The sequence below is a fragment of the Pongo abelii genome, chromosome 10, assembly GCF_028885655.2.
Source record: "Pongo abelii isolate AG06213 chromosome 10, NHGRI_mPonAbe1-v2.0_pri, whole genome shotgun sequence".
Classification (NCBI taxonomy): Eukaryota; Metazoa; Chordata; class Mammalia; order Primates; family Hominidae; genus Pongo; species Pongo abelii.
Genome location: NC_071995.2, coordinates 103174068 through 103196839, shown reverse-complemented (window position 1 = coordinate 103196839; position 22772 = coordinate 103174068). Strand labels below are relative to the sequence as shown.

The window sequence follows — 22772 nt, the reverse complement described above, 5'->3', positions numbered from 1 at the left end:
CAAGAGAGAGAGACCCTAGAGAGCTCTCCAGCCATCCTTCTCCCATGTGAGGCTATAATGAGAAGTTGGCCATCTGCAAACCCAGAAGAGAGCCTCACTAACACTCAACTATGCTGCCACCTAGATCCCAGACTTTCAGCTTCCAGACTGTGAAAAACAAGTTTCTATTGTTTATAAGAAACATGCCTTTGTTTGTTACAGCAGCCTGAGCTGACCAAGGCATCATCTTTATGGAACCTGGTATAGTGATAGTGAGTAAGATTAAGTAGCTCAATATCATTTGTTCTATATTTAAGCCAAGGCTTCTAGATATTCCATCAATCAGCCAAGCATGTGCCCACCTGAGAGACAAGGACTGTTATTTTCAAAAACCTGACCAAGAACAATTTATTTTCCTCTATCAGAACACAGTCCACATCCATTCTCCTGGACAGGCTCCACGAGGGAAGGCCGAAATGATCGATCAAGTCCATGGGTCACAACACCTGATATCAATAAAGCCCAACATGTGGCCAGCTCTGCAGAAGCCCTGAGGCAGCTCATGGGGCTGGGCCCTGCCCTCCCCACCCTCAAAGGGGCCATTCCCTGATGGTCCTTAAACCTCTGAGTGTGGAGGAACATGACAGAGAATTTAAGAAGGCAATGAATGGATTGATTTTTTTGCTTTTCGATTTGTAACGAAATTCACCTTGGGTCTTTGTCTCCCTTTTACTCTGCAGGGTAATAATAGGGATGCTCAGACAGGATTTGTGCCTGGCTCTGGGGGATTCTTGCCATCCACAGGGACAAGCCCAACAAAAAGGAATGCTGGCCATTCCTGCATGCCTCCCTCTTCTCAGAACAAGGACGCTGCCCTGTGGATCTAATAAACCCACCCATTTTTCAGCTGCAGGGCAAAACAACGGCATACTTCGAAACCACATAATTGCTGTGGCAAGGCCAACATCCACCCCATATAAATTTACTGCAGTAATTCAGAAGGAAGCGAAAATGACTTTATTATTATTTTGAAAAATCAAAAAGAAAGCACCAAATCCATTATCTCCGGGGGAGGACTGTGACCTCCAGGGCACATCATTGACTGCTCAAATTTCTGATTTCTTTTTTTTTTTTTTTAGACCAAGTCTCCCTCTGTCCCCCAGGCTGGAGTACAGTGGCACGATCTTAGCTCACTGCAACCTCCGCCTCCCAGGTTCAAGTGACTCTCCTGCATCAGCCTCCTGAGTAGCTGGGATGACAGGTGCCTGGCACGACGCCCAGCTAATTTTTGTATTTTTAGTAGAGACACAGTTTCGCCATGTTGGCCAGGCTGGTCTCGAACTCCTGGCCTCAGGTGATCCACCCGCCAAAGTGCTGGGATTACAGGCATAAGCCACCGTGCCCGGCCCAAATTTCTGATTTCTACAATGGCAAAATACATTTTCTCCCTTACCCTCCTCTCTCCCTATCAATCCACCAAGTTTTTTAATTTTGACATGGGATACAGTCTCCATAGTTTACATTTTCTCAGTTATCCTTACCTATGTTCATTATTTTCTAAGAAATTAGCCTAGACAGTATAGTTGATCAATACTTTCTTTAGAGCCAGAAGGTTCTCATCAAAAATTCTATGTATGAGTGTTAATTAGTTCTTTTCAGGTCTTCTTTCTTTCTTTTTCTTTTTCTTTTTTTTTTTTTTTACAGACAAGGTCTCTCTCTCTGTTGCCCAGGCTGGAGTGCAGTGATTCAACCATAGCTCACTGCAGCCTCAAACTCCTGGGCTCCAGCCATCCTCCCGTCTCAGCCTCCCGAGTAGCCAGGACTACAGGTGTAGGCCAGCAGGCTCGGCTAATTTTTTAAAATTTTTTGCATAGATGGGGGTCTTGCTATGATGTGCAGGCTAGTCTTGAATTCCTAGGATCCTCCCAACTTGGCCTCCTGAGTAGCTGGGACTATAGGTGCATACCTCCATGCTCTGCTTCAGATACATCTTTACCAGTACCCAAAAAAAGTGAAGGTAAAAATATAATAATCAGCTCCTTGACTGGAAGGAATCTGTTAGTTACCGGGGCAGGGGAGATGGGTAAGGGAAGAGGCAGGAAGAGGCGAAAAAAAGTATACAGTGACTTCAGTGACTGTTGTCAGGTCTCATGATGCCACTGATAGATAAAGTACATCAGGCAGGATCCAACCAAATGCGTTAATTTTCCTCAACTTATACTCCTGGACTCCTGTAAGACTCTGAGCCAAGTCCAGGGACAAGAAGGATGGGAGGGGGTTGGGGGAAAACACCATATTTCTCTGCAAAACAGTTCAAAAGCATAAAAAGCTAGAAGAGACCACTAGTGTCCTCCCCATCAGGAGCAAATGGAAACACAAAATATGACATGTTGCCAAAAATGCCTGTCCTGCTAATGTAAAAACTAAGCCTGGAAAAATACTGCATGACACAGTTTGGATGGTTTGTCCCCTCCAAATCTCATGTTGAAATGTGCCCTCTAATGTTGGGCGTGGGCTTGGCGGGGGGTGTTTGTGTCATGGAGGCTGATCTCTCAAGAATGGCTTGGTGCTGTCCTCTCGGTAATGAGTGAGTTCTCACACTGTGAGTTTACACGGGATCTGGTTGTTTAAAAGACCCTGGCACCTCCTCCCCCTCTCTCTTGCTCACTCTCTCACCATGTGACACCCAGGCTCCCCTTCACCTTCTGCCATGACCGGAAGCTCCCTGAGGCCTCACCTGAAGCTCAGCAGACGCTGGTGCCATGCTTGTACAGCCTGCAGAACTGTAAGCCAATCAAACGTCTTTCCTCTATAAATTGCCCAGCCTCAGGTATCCCTTTATAGCATCACAAATGGACTAACACACTGGTTGTCACTGTCCCCTGTCAACATCCCTTCGGCATGAGGATGGTTCAGAGATTTAATTTAATCATCAACGACTCCTTAGGGTAACAACCCTTGGGGGTCCTAAAATGTCCTAAATGGGAACTTACATCTCCCTTTACCACCTTCACTGCCACTGGATCTAAAGGGTTAATGTTTTGAAGAGGTAACGAAGCCACACAGTATGAAAACCAAAAGGCACTAAAAGGTTTATACAGTGAAAAATAGGTCTTCCCCACTATCCCCACTCTACCCAGGCAACCACTGTCTACTCATTAGTATTTCTAAAACACACACTATGTGCTGGACACTGGGGCTCCAGGTCCTAGACCATTTTGCATAATCATTGATACCAGTTTCATGTGTGTCTCTCCCAAAATACCCTGTGCTTTTTACATTGTTATGAAATCGGATCACACAGTATTTGTCCTTCTGTGTCTGGCTGACTTCACTTTGTATCATGTCTTCAAGGTTCACCCATGTTGTAGCATGTGTCAAAATGTTCTTTCATTTTAAGCCTGAATGAATAGCTGTCCATTGTATGTTTATATTACATTTGGTTTATCCATTCATCCCTCGATGGACATGTGAGTTGTTTTCACCTTTTGGCTATTGTGAATAATGCCACTATGAACATAGGTGTACAAATATCCATTCAAGTCTCTGCTTTCAGTTCTTTTGGGTATAAATCCAAGAAGTAGAATTCTGGACCACATAATTCTACGTTTAATTTTTGGGGGAACTGCCATACCGTTTCCCACAGTAGCTATAATGGATTATTTCTAAAATGTTAGCATATCCTCCACGATGTTCAACCCTACCATTTAAAAGCATGCCTCACTCTTCTCAACTGAGGAAAGACGAAGTTAGTTGCTTATCATAACTTGGTCCTATACATCCAAGATGTTGAAAATGAAATAGTGGACATGAAAGTTGCTAGAAAGTAAAATGCAGGGGTATTATCATTCAGTTATCACTTCTGGTATAGCAACTGGTAGCTGACAGTCTTTTTGAGATGGAGTCTCGCTCTGTCTCTCAGGCTGGAGTGCAGTGGCACAATCTCAGCTCACTGCAACCTCCACCTCCCGGGTTCAAGCAATTTTCCCTGCCTCAGCCTCCCGAGTATCTGGGATTACAGGCACCTGCCTCCATGCCTAACTAATAACAATCTTTACTCCTAAGACACTTCTTTCCCCTCCAGATTAGCTGACCTGAAGTTATTTGCACTGCCCTTTTCTCATTTGTTTTCCCAATTTCCCCATGAGATGGAGCAAAGCAAGAGAGCCTCTAAAATTCAGACAAATTCATTCAAAGTAAATATCCTATCCCCAACAGGAGGATTTGAAAGAAAGAGGTGATGCCAAAACTCTATTTCAGAATATCTACTAGCCCACCACAGACATTTAAAAAATGTTAGAGTACTGCTTCCTAAATACTCAGGCAAGGAAGCTAAAGGAATTAAAAAGAAAACACCATCGTTATTTTGTCATAGTGAAAAGAAAAAGAGGCACCGAGATGACTATACAAACCGAACACAGACCACGTTTCATGAAAAGGGTCTTGCAGGCTCTGAGAAGAAATACCCCCAAAAGGGATGTCAAGCCAGACTGCCATTTAAGATGTCAACTTCACTGACACGTGATGAATCACTTTGTAGGTTTACATCACTCCGTGGAGGTCACCTCAAGGATTTTTGCACCTCCAGAGCAAAGCCAAAGACTCTCAATTAATCACAAAAGAAGGACAGCGTGATCAGGGCACATGAAAGCTTTTAAAATGTGTGTGTGTGTGTGTGAGAGAGAGAGAGAGATTCTGCAGAATACAAACATATGCGTCATGTTCTGATCCTTATTCTTACAAGCTAGTGTGTTGGATACCTCAGGGACGCCGGGTCATCTTCTAAGAGTCATTTGAAAAGTTCTGCCACTGGCTCTTTGCTTTTGCTATCAAAACACTAGCGATGAAAAAGCATTTTCTGACCTGACCCTAACCTTAACTCAAGAAGCAAAATCTTAGAGGGGAAGCTCCATTTCCACCTCACCCCTTCACTTCAATCCACACACGATCAGGTAAGACCACGTAATAAACATGAGCTGTTTTAGGGCATCAAAATGCTCCCTGGCTCACCTTGGGCCGTCTGGATCCTTTGCCTCCAGCCCTCATTAATTTTGTAATTAGAGAGGATGGAGCTGTGGCTTTCCCAGACTGAACCCTGCGGTTTCACCCATCTGCAGGTTTCCCTGGTGGTCCTTGACATGTAATCAATCGTTCTGATTCTGCTGAGGCACGAATCTAAGACAAGATCACCCAGATGAGGGTGGAGGAGTACAGGAGAGGGGCCTCAGGTCACTGGGGATCTGCCCTTGTGGCCCAGTGGTTCGAGGTTCCTGTCTCTTGCACCCATACACACTGTCTCTGACTTTCATCTTTCTTTACAAAAAATATGGCTCTCCCAAAAAGTGGCCTGCCAGAGCTATTGATTAAAGTGAAGATAAGATTAACAAGTCTAGAATTGATGGTTCTTAGCTAAAAATAATGACTTTTCCTAAATCTGAGACACTACCTATATTCTTTTTTATGGCTCCCAAATTACAATTTTAAAAATTTTAAATATACATCAATTTTAAAGTAGGCTTTATTCATTCATTTTATTTATGACTTTTTGTCCTGTACAATCAGCCTCCATATTCATGCATTCCACATTCATGGGTTCCACACTCATGGGTTCAACCAACCTCAGATGGAAAATATTCAGAAAAAAATTCCATAAAGTTCCAAAAAGCAAAACTTGAATTTGCTGCACAACAAGTACTACACTGAATCACACAAACGAAGTGATGTATAGGCACTGTATTAAGTATTTTAAGTAATCTAGAAATTAAAGTATATGGGAGGAGGCACATAAGTTATATGCAAATAAATACTAATACACCTTTTTAGGGCCGGGTGTGGTGGTTCACACTTGTAATCCCAGCACTTTGGGAGGCTGAGGTGGGAGGACTGCTTGAGCTCACGAGTTTGAGACCAGCCTGGGCAACACAGTGAGACCCTATCTCTAAAGAAAAGAAAAAACAAATACTACTACATTATTTTATATAAGGGACTTGAGCATTGTAGATTTCAGTATAAGTAGGAGGTCCTGGAACCAACCCCCCAAGGATACCAAGGGACGACTGTATTTAGATAATTATTAAAAGTCTGAAAAGATAACCAAAGTCTTTCAGTCTATGCTTTACTATGAATTATGCCATTGTGGTTGACAACTTTGGGGGTGTGAGCTGCATGCCTCCCCAGTGCCAAGAGTCCTAACGTGTCCTAGCTTTCTCAGTCCCTTCTACAATCTAGCTCCTCCATCTTTCTTACAAGCATGTTATAATCCCACTGTTCAGCCATCCCACTTTTAGGAAACAATCCCTATTTTAAATATTTCATCATATCCCCATACAAACACTTGCAGTTTTTCATCCATGTCCCAGTACTTTTAATTCAGGAAATACAGCAGTTGTATTTGTAATAAATGCTAAAAGATAATAAAAATAAATGCTAACTACTAGGTGCTTTATTTTATTAAAGTGCATATCTTATAAGGTGCATTATCTTATTAAAGCCTCCAGGGAGGTACCAATATTATTATTATCCCCATTTTTCAGATGCAGAGACACAGAAGTGAAGTAACCTGCCTAAGGTCACACAGCAGGCAAGTGCTGGAACCAGGAATAAACACTGTGGCTGTGGTGCTCCAAAGTCTGGACTCTGTGCTATCACAGGAAGAAAGTGAAGAGTGGCGTTATCAAGCTACTTGTGGGTAGAGGGAAGAACGGTTAGCAGATATATAGATAACTTTTTGCTTTCAAAATTCTATTGCCCAGCTCTGCAATTTGCTAGCTGTGTAACCTTGGGCAACACTTCTCTGGGCATGACAACTCTCTTGGCCTCAGTGTCTTCATCTGTAAAATGAGGAGAATAAGCGTGACTGCTTTATAGGATTGTTGTGTGAATTCAATGAGTTGGCATATGTTGAGTGCAGACACTGTGTCTGAAATACAAGAAGTGCTATGTAAGTGTGAGCTTTCATTGTTATTATTGATTGGACTTTCTAGGCCTCAATTACTCAAAAATCAACACTTCTCAAAATAAAGATAGTAAATTTCTGTTTCTCACTGCCAGATGTTATAATGCTGAATTAGAATATGCACTGGCAATTGGGGCAACTGTTCTGCAATGTCAAGTAACTTGGCCAATTAACCTATATTGTTTACACAAATCAGCCTTGGCTTTTTCCATGAAGGAGATTACAATCTGGTGGAGGAAAGAAATGAAGTGGATTTTAATAGGATGTGGGCTACAGAAAATGTTGAAAAAAGGTATGGATGGGCAAAGTTTAAAAAATACATATTCTCTTTAACATTCTCCATAACTTTAGGCTGCGTATAATAACTCTCTCCCAAAGAATGCAGTATGGAAAGAGTGGGAAAGAGCAATTTTACCACAGAAAAACTCAACAAACACTACTTAGCCAAGAGACCAAGGTCAACGTCAACAGTGATAACTCATGTTGAGAGGGTGATGCACCCTTGATAGGATGAGATGAGAACAGATCCTAACCTCTCTGATCTTTCTCCTGAAATCCCCAAACCTCAGTCAATTCATGAGAAAAATATGAGAAAAAATCCCAACTGAGGAACGTCCTACAAAACACCTGACCAACATGCCTCAAAATGGGCAAGATCACCGAAATAAGGAATGTCTGAGAAACTGCCACAGCCACATGCCTAAGGAAACATGACAACTAAACATAATGTGATCTCTTGCATGGAATTCTGGAATAAGAAAAGAACATTAGGTAACAACTAAGAAAATCTGAGTAAAATATGGTCATCAGTTAATAATAATGTATTAATATCAGTTCATTAGTCATGACAAATGTACCATACTAATGTAAGATGTTAACAACAGTGGGTGGCTAACGCCTGGAATCCCAGCACTGTGGGAGGCTGAGGTGGGAGGATTGTTTGAGCTCAGGAGTTCAAAACCAGCCTAGGCAACATAGCAAGACTTCATCTCTACTAAAAATAAAAAAATTAGCCGGGTATGGTGGTACGCACCTGTGGTCCCAGTCATTCAAGAGGCTGAGGTGTGAGGATCACTAGAGCCCGGGAATTTGGGGCTATAGTGAGCCATGACAGCATCACTGCACTCCAGCCTAGGGAACAGAGTGAGACCCTGTCTCCAAAAAAAAAAGGAAGGGAGGTACTGGGAGGAGTAGATGAAAACTGTATTATTTTCACAATTTTTCTCGAATTTTAAACCTATTCCAAATTAAAAATACATTAAAAGGGTTTTTAAAAATTCTATTGAACTCAACCAGTCAGGGCATAAATCCATCTCCAGTGTTCTAATGTTCTTGTGAGTGGTGTGGGTTGGTGAAGTTAAGTAACTTGCCTGTGATTCCACTGATAAGAAGCAGGGCCAAGATTCCAACCCAAGTCATTGGACCTCCAAGCCCACCCTGTTAACTACTTGGCCCCGCTACCCCCCTAATGTTGTGGAAAGCCACATGCTGGGTATCTCAAGGTCAATGCTAATTCAATGCTGGGCACCTGCCTGGTCAGCTGTTTCTATGGACAGCACCGGCCCACCATCTTAGGTTCTGCTGTTTTAGGTCTTCTGTATCTTAGAACCACAATCCCAATCCAAGATGACAACTCCCCAAGTTGGTGGATGATTGAAGCCTGTTATTTGAGCTCTTCACTTTCCATCTCATTCCAGAGTGACATGATAATGGAAACCTTGAGCTGGTATATTTTCAGCAACTACCCCTTTTTGTTCCACACACCTGCGTGCAATGTGGTATGTAACCAGAGGGCAGCCATGGACATGCCTGAACCTGACAGTGAAGAAATTGCTTCCTAACAGCTTCTAGAATGCTTCCCCTGGGAGATACAGTTATTAGGACTGCTGCCTCTGACTCAAACTGAATTTTTCAGAGATCAAGGATCTTAAGGTACAGATGCTAGTGCTGCACAACTATCCCTTCAGCCATCAAACATGTTCCAGGCACAGAGAAGCTGGAATAGAAAGATGAACTGGACAGGGAGGCTCTTTCAAAGGAACATACAACCACCAGGGGAGATGGGACATAAACATCACTGTTATCACAGTAATAACCACCATCTTCTATCTGCCTCGCTCTGTGCCAAGTGTTTTATAAATATTCTCTTAAAAGCCCTGTGAGGTTGTTGCTGGCATCTCCACTTTATAGAAGAGAAAAGCAAGGCAGAGCAATGAAAAGGCAGGCAGAGCTAAGCTGAGCACAGTTCTGATCCGATCCAAAATCCAGACTCCTCCCGATCAAAGGAAGAGAATGAGACATGGTACCATGGGCTGATGTGGATGACATGGAAGAACAGTGAACCAAAGGCGTGCAAAATTTACACGAGTACATCACATGGACAAGTGAGGCCTGAGATTCTGCACTGCTAACATCTAACAACCGTGGTGCTCATACTGCTGGTCCTATGACCACACATTGAGTATGAAGTCTTTACCAAGCAACTATGGGCATCAACTCTTGGGCAGTTCTATATGAAGAAGAGGTTGGCCTCATTAGACTTAAATACTGAGTCTATGACATAAACACCAGACTTAAAGTAAATTAAGTGGTCATAGTTTGCCCTGAAAGGGTTTGAGCAAATACTATTTCTCATGAGCTCCAAGGCATCATTTCTCAGCCTTTACGAGCACTCATCCCGAAGATACTTTCCCAGTCCATCATTTTCATGTCCCTGCCAGGCAAGAAGACTTGTCCTGCTTTGCTGTCTGTATTTTGTATGGAAAAAACCAGTAAAGTGAATTGATATGTTTTATCAAATTACAGTCTCACCCTCATTTCTAATGCATATCCCCTCTGTATGTTGCTGATGCACCATTGAAAACAGCTGAACTAACAGATGTCCTAGAGGAAAGTAAATGTTATATAATAAAAAGGATTGTCCTTCACAATCCACTGTATATGGGACTCTAGAATGAATCTGCTTTTTATCACATGGAATCCAGAGCTACGATCTCTTTCATATGTCTATGCATAAATACATGTATAAATTAAATTTTCTATAGTGCCACAAATGAATACATGATACTGTTTAGGAAATAATGCCCTGGTTTATAACTCTGAGGTTAGCTCTGGTTAAATGAATGTCATCACAAACAAACACTGCAATGTACTTTCCCACCCATTCCGCTCTCCCCTTCTGCTCGGTGTACCCATATGGATTCAATTTTAGCAGACACTGAGCCACCCTGGCAATGGAAGAGGAGAAGATATTTGCAAATACCTCTATTCCACAATGTAAGGTTTATGTTCCTTGAGGTAAGCAACATTCCACATTGCCTGTGGAATGCAGCATGGTCAAAGAGAGTCAGTGTGAGATCTGGCCCTGAGGTCTAAGGACCTCATTGGGATGCACATATTAGAACTCCCAGACATTAAGACCAGATTATTCTAAAACAGTTTGCAGTTAAAACCCAGTGCATGGCAGCCCATGAGGCACTAAGGACAGACACTCCACTGAAAGGTCCCCAAAACAAGCTACCATCTGAACAAGAAGACAGCGTCAGACCTCAATGTCTTCAGACTTGACCTACCATTCCCATTCCTTCCAACCTGAAATCCAGGAGGACGAGGGCATCTCTATGAGCATATCAAGGACGGAGTCCCTACACCATAACTCAGCCCACAGACTCCAAAGGGTGGGTGAGGCCTAGGGAAGGAGGATCAGAAGGCATAAGTACAATCTTTTCACATTTACAAGTTTTCTTACAACATGAAGAAACAGCTCCACGAGGAGTGATTTTACAACCCCATATGATGTCATCTTCTAGCCAGAATCTTTGCCACAGGGGTTTCACAGAAATATAAATGTGTCAGGCTTTACCATAATTAGCTGCTTTTTAAAAAATGTATAATTCACATCTTAAATTGCCTAATGGAGATGGGGTTGGTATAGCTAATCAGAAACTTGGCTTCTGCAAAGAAAGAATAATTGAGCTTCTTAATAAGATGAAATAAAAAGATTTCTAGCCTTTACATTCTGGTGCTTAATAAATCAGTATGCAAATGAAAATAATCAAAACAAAAGCTCCCAAGAAATCAGCCCACACATGCATTATGCTCTTCAGTCTGGCCGTCTGGAGATTAGCAGAGCTTCAAGGCCATGCACCACTCACACCAGAAACCATGCAGCACCGATACAGGATTACATGATGAATCCTTCCTTCCTGGGAGGAAACATTAATGAGGACAGTGGCTTCTCCCGCCCTCTCAGTGGGATCAACTGAAATCCATCCACCTGGCAACCTTCAGGTATGTGTTTGTAATGTGATAAGAACGAATTCAAAAGTCACTAAGCAAAAAGTTCATTGAAATGGAAATCACTAAATGGGAACCGTGAGCAGCAAGTGACTAACCGCAACTTGGAAAAATATTGCTGGGAAATTGTCCTTGCTCTATTTCCCCGGTTCTGAGGGAAGAAGGAGGAAGAGGCCAAGTCGTGAGAATTGCTAGAGAAACTACAGACAGTTTCAGGGTCAAGGTCTTCATTTGTGGCCCATATCACATTGTCAAAGAAAATGGAAATGAGGGGTAGAGTCCTTGATATTCATTCTGTCACTCTCCTTCCTTAGTCAAAGCAATATTCTGGACTAAGAAACCAAATTTATTGCTGAAATATGTCATTTTGCTAAATACATTTATTTATCCATAAAACTTTATATCACTATTACACTGACAATGTTGAAGGAAAAAAAGAACTGTTATTTCAACATGAACCTTGCCAAAGGCTTAAGAAAACCACATTTTAGTTTTCCCTTTCTCTATTAAAAAATGCATCTCTACTAACCCAAGATCTCTCTTTCATTATAAGTAACTTTAATTTCATTGAAAGGATTTGGGGATGGGGGTAAATTTTAGTTTCATTCTAAATAAATGCCTTCAATTTCCCAGCCTCGGCCCAATCCAATGGAAATTTTTGTAACAGGACGTGAGCTACAGCCAAAAAGACTTATCTAGAAAAGCTGCCTGTCTCTCTCTCTCTGAACATCCATTGGCTGAGGCCATTTCAGAGTGCCTTCTTTTCATTGCTTATTGATTGGCACTTGCAACCAGCTCCTATGTTTCCACTGTCCCCGACAAGTGATAATGATCCATGAACCATCTAAGACCCCAAGTGTCTTTTGGGAGCACAGTTTGGAAGAAAATGTGCTGGGAAGAATCATTATCATGCGAAGAATCCTTCCACTCATTTATTTATTGATTTATTTATTCATTTTTTTAGTTGTCAAGTCCAGGTTAAGGGGAGAGTGGCAGGAAACAAAAGAACCATCAAAATAAGCCTTGAAAAGTCTCCATTTTAGTAATCATCCCTACTTCATACATTTCACCTCGTCATATTTTCAGGCTCAGAGGAAATTAAACTTATAAGTTCTTCCCCAGGTGCTTCACAAAATTCCAGTGTTTTCAGGCTTGATGCCAGCAACCCAGATAAAGCATGGCCAAATACAAAACAACAAAGGAATCCATGACGCTGGGAACACCTGATCATGTTTACAAGTTCATTACACTTCTTCCTATTCTTCCCAACCCAGGGCTCCTTGGCTTCCTCAAGTCTTGGTCAGGAATCCACAGGGATGACAATCAAGTATACAACCAACTATGGCATGATGTGATGAGTACAGTCATGGAGGTGGGTTCAAAATACCATGGAAATTTATAAAACAGAGTGACGGAATCTGTTGAGGGTATGGGGGTTTGAGTAATTGGGAGCTGATCAAGAAAACAGATTTGGAAGCAAGACATGGTGGTGCGTGCCTGTAGCCCCAGCTACTCAGGAGGCTGAGGTAAGAAGTTTGCTTGAGCCCAGGAGTTCAAGACCAGCCTGGGCAACATAGTGAGAACCTATCTCTAAAAGGAAATAAAAAGAAAAAAGATTTGGCAGTAACACACAACAGCACTTAAACAGGGTTGCATGAGAGGGAAGTCCCTCATAGCATGAGACCATCCAGAGGGTTATGGTGGGTGTGGGGGCCACTGTCTGGGGTGGGGAGGGGAACTGTAGGGGATGATGTAGCTCAGGAGCATTGTAGGATCGTTGGGCCAGTGAGCAGTCTTAGGTCTTATAACCATAAGGCTCTGTCTCATCAATGGCTGGCACATGGTGGGTATAGTTCTGTGGGGTATGCAAAGTAGGCAGGCCCTGAATGGCTAGAAATCTGCTTGTTTTGGCTATTTTTAAAACAAATGGATGTGTAAAAATTTGAGCTTGGGAAGGGATGTGGAGAGCTTATGAGCTGGTGAACACACAGGCGGTGGGAGGGTGGCATGCCTGGAGAGGGCATGGACGCTCTGCACCCCTCTCGCACCTTGCCCTATGTACCTCTGCATCGGACTGTTCCTTGGTATTCTTTGTAATAAACTCACAAACATTTTAAAAATTGAGTTTGGAACCTACAGGTTTTTGAGACTGTTAGGTGCAGTCTGTTGTGAAGAAACAACCTAGGAACCAATACACCGTCTTTGGCTAATTTTTATAACGGGGGTGGAGGTGGGAATCATCACGAAAGGGCTGTGAACTAGACCTTGGAGTGAAATTTTGCCAGTCAAAAGGGAGAGGGAAGGCACTCCAGGCAGAGGACAGCAAACATGAAGGTTCAGACACCATGACATGGGCAACTTCAAGTCATGCTGTTGATGGCAACAAGACAGGGACATGAAAGCCGATTCGTGGGGCTGGAAGCCAGGGTGTGAGGGAAAGGGATGGTGGGAAAAGAGGACAGACAGAGATGAGACCAACACATGAAATGGGGATTAAGAGCACTAGTTTTGGAGCACAGCTGCCCAGAGCCCAATCCTGGTTTCATCACTTTTTAGCAGGAGCCACTGGGCAAGTGACTTAATCCCTCTAGCCTCCATTTCCTTCACCGTAAAAAAGACTTACAAACAATGCCTACCATGATGCCAGATATTCTGACTGTTAGCAAACAACCATAGTCATGGTCTGGTCTTGGATCCCATGCCAAGGAAGGTTGACTCCATGCCATTGACAGTAATGGGGAAGGTACTATGTGTAACAGAGAGAGTGACTGGGCCAGATCAGTGCTGGGAGAACATGCACAGGACAGAGAAGAGGCAGGAGGCAAGGAAACCAGAAGACTACTGCACTAGTCCTAGCAAGGGATACTACAGGCCTGAATTGAACAGTAACAGAAGGGAAGAAATGAATGAGAGGAACTTCCAAGAGAGATCTCAGGGAGAATGCACAGGGACTGAAAAGAAGAAAGAATCAGGGAAAGAAAAAATAAATCAACAATGACTTCAAGCTTTCTTTGCAGGATTTTCCCATCCATTGTCTCCATGTCACTTAATCTTTTTTTTTCTCTCTCTTTTTTTTTTTGGACACAGGATCTCCCTCTGTTGCCACAATCATAGCTCACTGCAGCCTCAAACTCCTGGGCTCAAGCGATCCTCTTGCCTCTCAAGTACCTGGGAGTACCGGCATGGACCACAACACCTGGCTAATTTTTTACATTTTTTGTAAAGACAAGGTCCCACTATGTTGCCAAGGCTGGTCTCAAACTCCTGGCCTCAGATGACCCTCCCACTTCAGCCTCCCAAAGTGTTGGGATTACAGGCATGAGCCACCATGCCCACCCACCACGTCGCTTAATCTTTAAAGACAAATACCATGGTAGAAAGAAGGAAGGCCATCATCTTTGAGCGATTCTTCTCCTAGGAGAAAAAAATGTCACTTTCTGATACAGTATTTTAGAAAGGACAAGGGAAGAGATGAAGGTAAGTGTGGCTGACGGAAAACATGAAAGCTGGCTGCAGCTCCACTAAATCAGCCTCACTGGGATTTATACTGAGAGAGTGGCATCCGGCTTCCCAAACACCTTAATGAGCCTTAAATCCACGTGAAATTTCAATGAACCATCTCTATCCTGAAAAGCTCCTGCGAAACATCTAAATCATGAATCAGGGTCTACAGCACGAATCCATTTATATACTGAAAGTGCTTCTGAACCAAAAGAAACTTGGCTTCCATCACCTTCTTAAGGCCACAGATTTTGAACTTATCATATTTTGGAAACCCCAAAGGTGAGTCAGGAGGCTGGATATCCAGGCTGAAGCTTTGAGAAGAATTCCATGGAGATTCAAGGCATCTTCAGTGGAAGTTCACAAAAGTGAGTGGAAAGAATACAACAAAATGAAGCAAGTGCTTAACCTACATTTCAAGGTAGCTAGACTTTTTTCTTCCTTCCATCTCCTTTTCCTATAGTATTTCAATGAAGCTGCCAAGTAGATTGCTAAGACTTTATGCTCTAGTCTCCCTAAACTGTCAATGTCCTCACCAGCTTTAAGATCCATTTCCATCACACAGGACCTTATTGTAGGACTCTAGTTACATTGCCAACCTCTGGGTATAAAAAGGTCTCAAGACACGGAGAGAGGCAAATCATGCAACAGAACAAAGCACAAGCTAACATGGGCTAAAATGGAGAATAAGGGGATCAAATAAGAAGTGAGGACGTGTTATACACCAATAACAGACAAACTGAGAGCCAAATCATGAGTGAACTCCCATTCACAATTGCTTCAAAGAGAATAAAATACCTAGGAATCCAACTTACAAGGGACGTGAAGGACCTCTTCAAGGAGAACTACAAACCACTGCTCAATGAAATAAAAGAGGATACAAACAAATGGAAGAACATTCCACGCTCATGGGTAGGAAGAATCAATATCGTGAAAATGGCCATACTGCCCAAGGTAATTTATAGATTCAATGCCATCCCCATCAAGCTACCAATGACTTTCTTCACAGAATTGGAAAAAACTACTTTAAAGTTCATATGGAACCAAAAAAGAGCCCGCATCGCCAAGTCAATCCTAAGCCAAAAGAACAAAGCTGGAGGCATCACGCTACCTGACTTCAAACTATACTACAAGGCTACAGTAACCAAAACAGCATGGTGCTGGTACCAAAACAGAGATATAGACCAATGGAACAGAACAGAGCCCTCAGAAATAATGCCACATATCTACAACTATCTGATCTTTGACAAACCTGAGAAAAACAAGCAATGGGGAAAGGATTCCCTATTTAATAAACGGTGCTGGGAAAACTGGCTAGCCATATGTAGAAAGCTGAAACTGGACCCCTTCCTTACACCTTATACAAAAATCAATTCAAGATGGATTAAAGACTTAAATGTTAGACCTAAAACCATAAAAACCCTAGAAGAAAACCTAGGCAATACCATTCAGGACATAGGCTTGGGCAAGGACTTCATGTCTAAAACACCAAAAGCAATGGCAACAAAAGCCAAAATTGACAAATGGAATCTAATTAAACTCATGTTCTCACTCATAGATGGGAATTGAACAATGAGAACACATGGACACAGGAAGGGGAACATCACACTCTGGGGACTGTTGTGGGGTGGGGGAGGGGGGAGGGATAGCATTAGGAGATATACCTAATACTAAACGATGAGTTAATGGGTGCAGCACACCAGCATGGCACATGTATACATATGAAACTAACCTACACATTGTGCACATGTACCCTAAAACTTAAAGTATAATAATAATTTTAAAAAAAAAAGAAGTGAGGATGTGGAGGAATTTTTGGCTAAGACCAGAAATGATGATGATCATGATGATTATAATGATGGTGGTGGTGGTGGTAGTGATAACTAACATTTATTGAGCATTTAACTCTTGGATAGATACTGCAAGTAGTCCCCAGTATCCCACCTCTCTTTCTTATACAGTAATAGTGCTTTGAGACAGTCTCACTCTGTCTCCCAGACTCAAGTATAATGGCGCAATCTCGGCTCACAGCAACCTCCACCTCCCGGGTTCAAGAGATTCTTGTGCCTCAGCCTCCCAATTGGCTGGGATTACAGGCTTGTGCCACCATGCCTGGCTAATTTTTTGTATTTTTAGTAGAGATGAGGTTTCACTATGTTGGCCAGGCTGGTCTTGAACTCCTGTCTTCAAGTGATCCACCCACCTCAGCCTCCCAAAGTGTTGGGATTACAGGCTCATGCTTTTTAGTTGGGCATCCAGCTAAAGACTACAATTTCCCCGCCTCACTTGTGAATAATGTGATCACATGATTGAGCTTTGGCCAGTGAGATGAGGCAGTGCTGTGAGTAACTTTTCGGCCATGTTGTTAAGGGAAAGAGCCATGCCTTCCTTATCCCCTTTTCCCTTACTGGCTGGAACGCAGAAATGATGGCAGGAACTGAAGCAGCCACCTTGGACCAGGAGATGGAAGGCATATATTGAAGATGGCAAAACAACAAGCTATAGAAGGCTGGGTCTCTGATCATTGTGGAACCTGCAGAACCAGTCCTAAGCCATCTACCCTGACCATGTATCACAGAGAAATCAATTTACATCTTTTTAAAGTCATCATTATTTGGAGCCTCTCTGTCAAAGCAGCTGAATTGATAAAACAAGTACTGGGCTACATACTTTACATGCATGATCTTATTTAATCCACACACAGCCCTATAAAAGAACCAAGAGAGTCAAACCACTTCTCTGAGCTCTCAGAGTAAGTGGCAGGGCCAGGGATGGAAAAAGGCAGCCAGATTCCAGAGGTTAGAATACAATGTCTCCCTGTCACACAACAAATTGACCTAAACCAAGGAAGGAATCTAATAACCCCCAAAAATGTATGCCAGACCTAACAATCTCTCCAGCAAAGAGTAAGTAGGCACAACTCCTTAGTTACTCTGGTCTCCAGGTGCTCAATTTGCCCTCATCTCCTTCCCCAGCCTCAGGGAAGCTCAGGTAGAGACTTGTCCACCTCTCTATTTAAATTTCATTTCCTCCACAGCATCTGCCTGAGCACTAAGGTAAAATGAGAAAGCTGTGGACACAACTATTTCCTGATGGCAGCCAGCTCTCTCTACACTAGACTGAGGTCCTACTTGCCCAGCAGTGTGTTTATTGAATTTCTACCTTTCTTTATTCTTCTCACCTCCCTTCCAAAAGGTAAGGTTGCCCTCAGTAGATTCAGTGGTATGGCACAACTCAGAAAGAATTGCAAAGTCAGTCCTGGGGACACTGCAGCACAAGGAAATACTGTCAAGTACATTGGATCGAAAATGGCCAGGTCATCCCTCTTCTTTCCCAGGGTTTTAAAATGAAAAATAACTAAAAGCCTTGATAGCACCTAGAGCAAAAAGTGAATTTTAAATTCTCTCTATCTGAACACCAAAGGAAAAACAGCACAGTCTAGTGCACTCACTAGCTCTTCTTATAACCTGACAACATCTTGGAAAACTCCTCCAGGTCTCTTTTTCCACATCTAAAGAGTGGCAGGTGGAAGAACAGCACTGGCCACCCAGTCCCCAAGCTGCAGGGGGACCCAGTGAACTCATGATGGTTCTACTGAACAGAGTTGTCACTGAACAATTTCTTCCTACGTTTGCAAATGAAGAGTGAGTTAAAGGAGGTTTCATTTTCTCGCCAGTTTCATTGAAATTTACTCTGTGATTGGGCACCTGAAGAAAAATCACTTTGGAGTGTCAAGGCCTGCCAGAAATGATCTGGAGGCAAAGAAGCCTTTAGCTTTTGAATCTTCTTGCTCACAGCTGGGCTATGCCATCTCCCAGATGAAGCTGGCTCAAGTTTACTTGAAAATACACTTACCTGAAAGGGTGTTGCGACAGTCAGGTGAGGCACATGCTTGTTTGGTGTATAGAACGTGCTCAGTAAATACTAGCTAAAATTACTAGAGTTATCACGGACATAACCATCATCATCTGGGACATACCTGTGTGAAGCTATTAACACCCTGTGGAAAATCAAGGTTTATCATCTGATATGGTTTGGCTCTGTGTCCCCACCCAAATCTCATCTCCACTTGTAATCCCCATGTGTTTCAAGGGAGGAACCTGGTGGGAGGTGACTGGATCATGGGGGTGGTTTCCCCCATACTGTTCTCGTGATACTGAGTGAATTCTCATGAGAGCTGATGATTGTAAAGTGTGGTACTTCCTCCCTTACTCTCTCTCTTGCTGCCATGTAAGACGTGCCTTGCTTCCCTTTCACCTTCCGCCATGATTGTAAGTTTCCTGAGCTCTCCCAGCCATGTGGAACTGTGAGTCAATTAAACCTCTTTTCTTCATAAATTACACAGTCTCAGGTAGTTCTTTACAGCAGTGTGGAAACAGACTAATACATCATCTTTTCTAATAGAGCACTAAGTTGGGGGTAGTGGGTAGCTTCCTAAGGAAACAAAACAATAAAGTGTAAGTCTCAACTAATTCAATAAACACTGATTAACTACCAGGCTCAGAGCTAGGTGCTGTCTCTGCCCTCAAGGTTCTCAGAAGTGTATAGAAGATCCACGTAGGTGGGGAGGGGAGGGAGAGAGAGAGAAGGATTGCCTCCGAGGCCCTCACACAGAGCAGGTAGCCTAGAACTGAGTCATAAAGGATCTGTAGTTTCTCAGGCAAGAGAAGAGAGCTCTGCCCAAGGTCAGAAAGGCAGACAGCAGCCAGAGACAAAAGACCTCCTGTGACACTCCATGAAGTTGGAAATGTACCGCATCGGTCAAGGTAGCCATGTGTATTAATCCACTCAGGCTGCCATAATAAAGTACCACAGACTGGGTGGCCTAAACAACAAAGTTATTTTCTCACAGTTCTGGAGGCTGGAAGATAAGGTGTTGGCAGGTCAGGTCTGGTTTCTGTGCCATCAGTCAGACTGGATTAGTATCCACCCTAATGACCCCATTTTACCTTAATCACCTTTTTAAAGGCCCTATCTATCTCTGAATACAGTCACATTCTGAGGCATTGGGGGTTAGGAATTTGTGGGGAGACACATTTCAACCCGTTATACCATGAAAGGACTGGCAGGAGGAGAGCCATTTTAGAAAGAGTGCCGTGTGGTGCTGAGAATGGAATTTGGGAGGGGAGGCTGGAGGCAGTCAGGCCGCTGAGGACCCAGGGAGGAGAACATGGAGGCCTCGCCAACCCGGGAGAAAAGAGGACAAGGTATGGGCCATCTTGCTCAAGACTCAACCCCTTGTTATTCACCGCAAATCCCTGCCATCCCCTGCGGGGAGGAGTCCACTTGTGTGTGTGGGTTCTCAGAACAACCCTTCCCTGGCTGGGCTTGATCACCCACTCCCAAAACCTGCCAGGGTTCTCAGAACCCCAGGAAGCTAAACATTTCTACCTGAGGAGCAGAAATAAAAACAAGACTTGCAGTGGGTTGAGAACACGAGTCCAAGCCCTGAGAGTCAACTCTTCAGAGTGGAAGAACTGGCGCTCTGGTGCCCCCACTGGCCCATCAAGCCCCCTCTAACAAGCACCCCTCACAAATAAAGCCCCAGCAGGAAGCCCATTAACACCTCACAGGGGCAAACCTCAGGCCCGGAGGAGAAACTTCAAAAGACATCCCAGCAGCACAACATGCCAGAAGAGCCATCAATCAAGAACACCATCCCAGGAAGTAGCCGGCTGAACTGGGGAAAAGAGTCAGGCACATAAATTAAATGTCCCTCAGCCCCTATACGGAGCTCAATTTATTGCGATAGAGGCCAACTGGGCTCCTTAAGTTTAAAAAGGATCAAGGCCTCTATAAACAGTATGTAGAACTACCTTCCATGGAACAAAAACACCAAGAGAAATTCTCCCTTCTTTTCTTTTTCTTTTTTTTTTTTTTTTTTAAGAAAATGATCCATTTGTGAAAATAATTCCCACAACACGGAACTCTTTGCCTCAAATGTTATATAAAAGTCAACTCACTGGTCAACAAAAAAAAAAGTCAGATACAACTACCAATCAGCCTTTCTGATTTGTTGAAATTAATTTCAGAATTGGATTTTCTAAGTGGGGTGGCCTGCCGAAAATACATGCTAAAAACCTAAAATCTAATTCGTGTTAAAATTAGCTGAAAATCTGAAGCATTGTTTATAGGCTTGACACTCTTTCTTCTCCCACCCCCACCCAACACATACAAACATTTCCCACCAATCCTTGAACTGCAAAAAACAGCTTGGTAAAAATCAGCATCATAGCAAAGATGCAAATAAGGGCTATGTGAGAAACCTTACAATTTCTCAGGAGATTGTTAGTTGTGTAATACCAAAAGGCATCACATATCTTATTTCCACAGAAACCCTCCAATGGCCAATATTTGGTTTTCCTTTTTTTGTTAACTATCTAATCTCTTTGCCCTTAATAATAATCAAAATAGCACTTACTACGTCCCAGCCCTGTGTTGAGTACTTTGCAAGTCTTTACTCTCACTTCATTCTAATATCAATTCTCTCAGGTAAATACTGTTGTTATTCCCATCTTATAAAAAGGAAAGCTGAGGCTCAGGGAGATTAAGTAATTTGCCCCAAGTCACACAGGTAGAGAACAGCAAAATGGAAATCCAAACCCAGGTTTGTCAGACCTAAATCCCGTGCTCTTAACCATGAATTTTAATGGCCTGTCCTCATGCTAATTCAAAAGATGATGGAATCCTCTTCTTCTCAACTGGCCTTTCAGTAAAATACATTTAGAAAGTGTTTGCCATTTAAACTTACGGTTCAAAAAGTGATTCTGAAGAATACACACTATGAGGTTTAAAAATATCTCTTAAGAATTAGAAGCAGTGGCTCACGCTTGTAATCCCAGCACTTTGGGAGGCTGAGGCAGGAGGATTGCTTGAGGCCACAAGTTCTAGGATCACTTGAACCCAGGAGTTGAAGGCTGCAGTGAACTATGATCATGATACTGCATTCCAGCCTATGTAACTGAGACTGTCTCTTAAAAAAAAAAAAAGAAAAGAAAAGAAAGAAAAAAGGAAAGAATTCCATTGGATACCTTAATAAATTACAGTCATAAGATTTGATCTTTTTTCTGGATTGTCATTTCTTCCCTCTTTTTCTGTTTAAAAATACAAGCACTTACACTATGCTGAGTTACGCAAACCATGAAATCCAACTCTAGAACTTGGGTTTATAAAAACAAATGAAAGTGTTACAATGGTTGCATGCTTTGCTCTGTTCACAGAGATGAGAACCAAAACAAAATAAAAATAGGTATGTGTCAAGGAAGAATTTGACTTAAAATTTAGGAAAACATCCTGTATCCCAGACTGTAGGCTCCTTGAGGTCAGAGATCCTGTCTTATTTGACTTTTCATCCCCAAAACCCAGGACAGAATTGGCACCTAGTAGGTGCTTGATAACCATTTGCCAAAATGGAGCATGGATGAATGGATGGATGGATGGATGGATGGATGGATGGATGGATGGATGGGTGGATGAATGGATGGACAGATGGACGGACGGACGGACGGATGAGTGGATGGCTAGAAGGGTAGGTGAGTGGATGGATGAATGGAAGGAGGGATGGAAAATGGATGGTAAGGTGGATAAGTAGATGAATGGATGGATGGAAGGATGCTTATACCAATGGTTAAATACTGAAATTCTCTGTCAAGAACTCACTCCCTATACGTGTCTATATCTGTTTTCTGGCTGGATATATATTTTTAAACAGTCCATCCTAGATTAGGATAAATGAATGAACGAGCTGCAAAGCCCACTAGCTCTCTGACTAAGGGTCAAATGCAGGCCACTACTGAACTATCGCCTTCCCAAGGACAGGCAAACAAACACTAGCAACTGTACACTCCATAATTGCCCATTTAACAAATACATGGTGAATGCAAATAATTTTTCTGGAAGGCTGCCCTATCTGTTGGCACCAAAACCTATTTATAATCCTCTCCATGTGTCCTTCCTATTCTCGAGTCACTGTGGTGGGAAGCAACATTTATTCGCAAGAAAAATACTTTGGGTCAGTAACTAATCCAGAAAACAAGTCTTG

At 42.7% G+C, this 22772-nt stretch overlaps 1 protein-coding gene across 2 annotated transcripts in view; it reads right to left on the bottom strand.

Annotated features, from left to right (window-relative positions):
- CHST11 (carbohydrate sulfotransferase 11) overlaps positions 1–22772 on the bottom strand; it is a 306478-nt gene that overhangs the window by 216191 nt on the left and 67515 nt on the right. The gene's annotated exons all lie outside the window — the stretch shown is intronic.